This window comes from Ursus americanus, chromosome 12, assembly GCF_024610735.1.
Source record: "Ursus americanus isolate L20-20 chromosome 12, mUrsAme1.1.p, whole genome shotgun sequence".
Classification (NCBI taxonomy): Eukaryota; Metazoa; Chordata; class Mammalia; order Carnivora; family Ursidae; genus Ursus; species Ursus americanus.
Window position 1 is genome coordinate 68,524,457 of NC_142138.1, and position 6,993 is coordinate 68,531,449.

General features: G+C 37.8%; 1 pseudogene; it reads right to left on the reverse strand.

Moving 5' to 3' along the window:
• Window positions 1-6,203: 6,203 nt before the first annotated feature.
• On the reverse strand, window positions 6,204-6,561 carry LOC123802707 (large ribosomal subunit protein P1 pseudogene; annotated as a pseudogene).
• Window positions 6,562-6,993: the final 432 nt, after the last annotated feature.

Below are 6,993 nucleotides of genomic sequence, written 5' to 3' on the forward strand. Positions count from 1 at the left end.
AAAAACAGTCAGTATAAACAGATCCAAAAATGATGGAGATGATATACTTAGCAAATAAAGACATTATAGCAGCTATTATAAATATGTTCCATATGTTCAATAATGTAAAAGAAAACATGAACATAATGAGAAGAGCAATGGAAGACATAAAAACTAACCAAATAAAACTTCTTCTAAAGATAAAAAATGCCATATCTGAAAGAAAATTCACTGTGAGACTAATAGCAAATTAAAAACTACAGAAGAAAAGATCAGTAAACTTAAAGACATAGCAACAGAAACTATGCAAAGTGAAGCACAGAAGGAAAAAGGCTGGGAGAAAACCCAAAGCTTTAGTAATCTGTGAGGCAGTATCAAGTGACCTAACATACAGGTAACTGGGATCTCTGGAGAAGAAAGAGAAGGGGAACAGAAAGGGTATTTGGAAAAACAATGGCCAAAAATTTCTAAATTTTATGAAATTATCAACCCACATATCAAAGAAACTCAATGAACTACAAGCAGGACACACACACATTTCCACTTAAGTACGACATGATCAAATTGCTAAAAGAAAGAAAATCTGTTAGAAAGTTTTGAAAGTAACAATAGGAAAAGACACATTACAGACAGAGAAACAAAGATAAGAATTATCACAGATGCCTTGTCAGAAACTGTGCAAGCCTGAAGACAATAGAATAACATCTTTAAAGGTCTAGAAAAATCGCCCATCAAGAAACCTATATCTAGTGAACAATATTTTTCAAGAACAAAGCTGAACATATTTTCACTGAAATTACCATTTAGGTGTTTCTCCAAGTGGAGGAGTGTTTCTCCAAGTCCAGTTATGCTAATTTTATGCATTATATTCATATACATGTATTTCTACTACAGAAATGTAAATAAAAATAAGTGTAATAAATTAACATTAAACTTTTAATTGCATTTTTATTTATTTTTTAAAGATTTATTTATTTATTTTGAGAGAGAGAGAGAACATGCAAGTGCAGGGGGAGGAATAGAAGGACAGAGGGAGAGGGAGAGAAGCAGACTCCCTACTGAATGCAAAGCCCACGTGGCAGGGCTCAGTCTCAGGGCCCTGAGATCATGACTCCAAGCCAAAGCCAAAATCAAGGGTCAGATGCTTAACCAACTGAGACACCTAGGTGCCCCTTAATTGCACTTTTAAAGAAAAAGGCTTTCTCCATTGTGAAACTAGTTCAAGAGAAAAACAAAAAAAAACAAAAAACTCCTGATTATTAAAGTGGAAGGCCCTCTGATGCAATTTTTGCAGAACTAGAGTCTAAGTTTCTCAGTTTAAATGACAACTCCTACCTGATTCTTCTTAGCATTTCTATGTGTCTAAATTAGTTGATAAACATCTATATCTGTTTGGCAATATATTACAGCTGTGCCCTTTTCATTTGATAACAAAATTTGCACACTTTTAAAGAATCGGTTGTTTTAAACCATAGAGGAGAACATAGGCTGTAACTTCTTTGACATCAGCCACAGCAACTTCTTTCATGACACGTCTCCAAAGGCAAGGGAAACAAAAGCAAAAATGAACTATTGGGACTTCATCAAGATAAAAAGCTTCTGCATAGCTAAGGAAACAGTCATCAAAATAAAGAGGCAGCCCACAGAATGGGAAAAGATATTTGCAAATGAAACTACAGATAAAAGACTGGTATCCAAGATCTATAAGGAACTTCTCAATCTCAATACACAAGAAACAAATAATCAAATCAAAAAGTGGGCAAAAGATATGAACAGACACTTTTCCAATGAAGACATACGAATGGCTAACAGACACATGAAAAAATGTTCAACATCATTAGCCATCAGGGAAATTCAAATCAAAACCACACTGAGATACCACCTTACGCCAGCTAGAATGGCAAAAATGGACAAGGCAAGAAACAACAGATGTTGGAGAGGATGTGGAGAAAGGGGATCCCTCCTACATTGTTGGTGGGAATGCAAGCTGGTACTGCCACTTCGGAAAACAGTGTGGAGGTCCCTCAAAAAGTTAAAAATAGAGCTACCCATGACCCAGCAATTGCGCTACTGGGTATTTACCCCAAAGATACCGACATAGTGAAGAGAAGGGCCATATGCACCCCAATGTTCATAGCAGCATTGTCCACAATAGCTAAATTCTGGAAGGAGCCTAGATGCCCATCAACAGACGAATGGATAAAGAAGATGTGGTCCATATATACAATGGAGTATTACTCAGCCATCAGAAAGAACGATTACCCAACATTTGCAGCACCATGGACGGGACTGGAGGTGATTATGCTAAGTGAAATAAGTCAAGCAGAGAAAGACAATTATCATATGGTTTCGCTCATTTGTGGAACATAAGGAATAGCAGGGAGATCAGTAGGAGAAGGAAGGGAAGAATGAAGGGGGGCTAAACAGAAGGGGGAATGAACCACGAGAGACTATGGACTCTGGGAAACAGAGGGTTTCGGGGGGGGGGTTGGGGTAGCCCAGTGATGGGTATTAAGGAGGGCACGTATTACATGGAGCACTGGGTGTTATATGCAAACAATGAATCATGGAACACTACATCAAAAACTAATGATGTACTGTATGGTGACTAGCATATCATTAAAAAAAAAGAAATAAAGAAGGAAAATGGAAAATAAAAGAATCAGTTGTTTTCTCTAGGATTTACAATAGAATTGGTTTCATCTATCAGTCTATCAGTCTGGTGATCAATAAGCCCACCCAATATTTTATGTTAGTAAAAAACAAAAAAACAAAACAAAACAAAAACTCTCAGTTTTTCTGCCCCACCAATCTTCTACTCAAGACCCCCTAGTTATTTCCTTAATTAATAATCAGAGGGACACCTCAGTGGCCCAGTTGGTTAAGCGTCCGACTCTTGATTTTGGCTCAGATCATGATCTCGGGGTCATGACCTCAGGGTCATGATCTCAGAGTCCTAGGCCCGAGCCCCATGTCAGGCTCCACCCTGGGCATGGAGCCTGCTTGGGATTCTCTCTCTCTCTCCATCTCCTTCTGCTCCTCTCCACCCCCCATAATCAGAAATAATTAGTATCTTAAAATAAGATTCTACTTTGCAATAATTATGGAAATTATTTCCTTTTTCTGACTAATAGAAGATTATTAAAAGCCCATTAATGCATATATGAGAGTCAAATACCTTTAGTAAAAGCCTACTATCTATATGGCATATTAAGTCATATAAATAAGTTATTGGTAATTAAGAAAAAATAAAAGTGAACAGACAACAACTAGGAGGATTCATCATCAGCCAGTCTGAATGAGAAATGCTAAAGAAAAATTTTCAAGTATAAGAAAAAGGATACCAGGTGAAAATTGGATTTATACATGTAATGAAAATGCTGGAAATGGTATATATAGGAGTAAATATTAAAACAATTGTCTTTGTCATCTTTTTATTTCTTTCAAAGATAATGGACCATTTAGAGCAAAACCATTAACAATGTACTGTGAGATCTATAGCAAACATAGAGACAAAATCGGTGATGCCAACAGCACAAAGGATGGGAGGAGACTACAGAAAGCATCCTGTTGCGAGGGTGAGACATTATTTGTGAAGTGGGATAACAGCATTTAGGTAGATTACAATAAATTAAAAGTTTGTGTAATAAACCTTAGGGCAACTCCTAACAACAACAACAAAAAGCATAGCTAATAAATAGTAGAGATAAAATGGAATTAAAGTCTGGGCATATGGTACGTGTATCTTTATAAGACACCACCGAACTGTTTTCCAGAATAGTTGCTGTAGTCTGCACAGCAGGTGCAATTCCAGTTGCTCCCCATTCTTGCCCATACTTATTACTGTCAATATTTTTAACTCTAGCCATTCTATTGGGTAGATATTGATATCTCGTTATGGCTTTAATTTTTGGTTTTCTAGGAGCTCAAGATATAGAGAAACTTTTCCTGTGCTTGCTGCCCATTCATTTACCTTCTTTTGTTCAAATCTGCCCATTTTTATTAGATTTTCATCTTATTGAGTCATAAGATTTTTTTTAAAGATTTATTTCTTTATTTCAGAGAGAGAGAGTGGGGAGGGGAGGCAGAGGGAGAGAGAGAATGTTCAGCAGACTCCTTGCTGAGTGGGGAGCCCGACAAGAGCCTCGACCCCACAACCCTGAGATCACAACCGGAGCCAAAATCAAATCGCCTGACTGAGCCGCCCAGGCGTCCTAAGATTTCTTCATATATGCCATACACGTTTTGTCAGCTACACATACTGTGAATATTTTCTCCCAGTCTGTGACTTGACTTTTCATTTTATTAAGTGTCTTGTGAAGAGCAGACATTTTAGAGGTTTTGAATTTTGATGAAGTCCAATTTTGTCATTTTAATGTTTTTGTCTTCTTTCGTGTCTGAACTAGGAAATCTTTGCCTACTACTGAGTTACAGAGATTATCTACGTATTGCTCTCGAAGTTTTATAGCTTGACCATGCTTAGGTGTACAGGTAAATTTGAAGTAAGTCTTGAGTATGGTGCGAGGTAAGAGCTGAGGTTGATGTTTCTCCACATGGATGTACAGTTGTTCCAGCCCTGTTCGTTGAATTCCAGTTGAACTATACTGGCATCTTCGTGCTGAGCAAAAGAAGCCCAGACACAAAAGAGTACCCTCTATATGATTCCCTTTATATCAAATTCTAGAATAGGCAAAGCCAATCTCCTAAGTTGCCTAGGACTGAGGATGGAGAATGTCTGCTGGAATGAGGAAGAAGGGGCACTTGGGTACTGGAAATATTCTTCATTTGGATCCTGACAGTGGTTACTTGAGGCAACCATATTTGACATTGTTAAACTCACTGAGCTGTATACTGCAAATGAGTGCATTTTATTATATATATAATAAATATATACTATATCCTAGGGCCACCTGGCTGGCTCAGTTCATAGAGCATGTGACTCTTGATCTTGGGGTCATGAGTTCAAGCCCCACATTGGGCCTAGAGCTTACTTTAAACATAAAATTAAAAAATATATATATATATATGTAATACATATTATACCTCAATATATAATAATACATAAATAAATTAATACATAATAAATTATATATAACATATATATTATATCCCTATATATAATATACACTTTACCCCAATATATAATATGCTAATATATAAGTACATTATATATATTTATAAATATATATTATACCTCAATAGAGTTGACTTTAAAAGTATGTCCCTTACCATAGGCTGTGGAGCTGTACAGAATCTAGTTCCTGCCTCTCTAGCCTTAACCAACTCTCCAGTTAGCTCCTAGTCTTTTGATCTGCTACTTCAGCCACAAGGGGTCTCCCTTCTTCAACAAAGCATGACCTTTCTTGCCTCCAGGCTTTTGCACTTGCTGTTCCTTTAGCTAGAGTACTACCCCCTAGCTCTTTTGATGTCTAACTTCTTGTCATTCTTAAGATCTTACCTCAAATGTTCCTTCCTCAAAAAACTGTTCCTGCCATTTTAATAGACGTCTTACCCTAACTCCCTCCCCTTTTGGCTTGGCTTTCACAACTGAGTGAAGGTGTGATCTTCCAAAAATGACCAAATGTTTTTGAAATTCTATGTAACAATAATTTTACTTTTTAATTCCAATTAGTATTCCATTGTATAAATATCCCACAATATGTTTATCCATTCACTTTGTTGATAGAAATTTGGGTCATTTCCAGTTGGGTCTATCAGGAACAAAACTGTATAAACATTTGTGTATAAGTACTTTGTGGACATGTTTTTCATTTCTCTTGCAATACTCCCACTCAGGAAAAAAGGCTATTTGCAAAGTCTCATGTTACAGCACACTCTTAATTATTTTATTCTGAACTACGAAGCACTTTAGGTGGCAAAAGATTAATTAGCTTTAAATGATATCAAACAAATAATAATATTTAGATATGCAAGAGCTATCCCTGATGGAAATGGTGAGAGAGATGGGCGGATGGAGAGAAATTTATATATTTAGTAATTTTTCCTGAAAATATGACCTCACAATGTTATCTGTTGTATGACAGGAAAAAAGCATTTTAAATACAGTTTGAAAAGCAATAGCGTTCCATGTGAATATCTACTGAAAATGGATAATACGGTATATTCATACAATGCAATATTAAACAGGATGTGAATAAGCTAGAGCTTCATGTAACAGCATGGACAAATCTTTTTTTGAAGAGTTCAACTTTTTATTGAACAGGTTACAGAAGAGGTTTAGTTAAAAGACCGAAGTGCATGTCATCATCAGCCTCCTCTGATTTTTCTTTCTTTGCTTCCACTTTCTTCTCCTCCATGGGGGCAGACCTGGTGGAGGAAGCAGGACCTCCTGCTGGTGTAGCACCAGCTGCTGGGGCAGGTCCCCCAACCCCGACACTGCAGATGGGGTTCCTGATGTTGACATTGGCCACTGCCTTTGCAAACAAGCCAGGCCAGCAAGGTTCAACATTTACACCTGCTGCTTTAATGAAGGCATTGACCTTATCCTCCATGACCGGTCACCTCATCGTCGTGCAGGATGAGGGTCAAGTAGACGTAGGCAAGCTGCAAGAGGGAGGCCATGGCGTGGGCAAGTGCTGAGCCGGCACTGTCAAGCGCAGTGCTAGTCACCAGGTCAAGTGAGGGCCTCACCCCAGTGTGGCCTTAGCTTCCTTGGAAGGACTGAGCACCTTGGCAGCAGCTGAGGAAAAAGCAACATGGATAAACCTGAAAAGGAAAATCATCTTATATTTCAGGTTCCTCTTATCTTTAGCCATCGATGGCACATTTGTTCTCTACTTTGCATTAAGGGAGTGGCACATCCATAAGCCCTAACTAAGGAGTAGCCCTGTATAGTCATGTTATATCATGTCAGCCCTCCCACGCCCCTCCCAATACACACACATATTTTGGGCAAGAGATATATGTGTGACCCAAAAGCAGCCAATCCATAATTAAAATTAATACATGCAATCCATGCTCAATAAAATTAAAACAAGCACATGCAATCTGTGC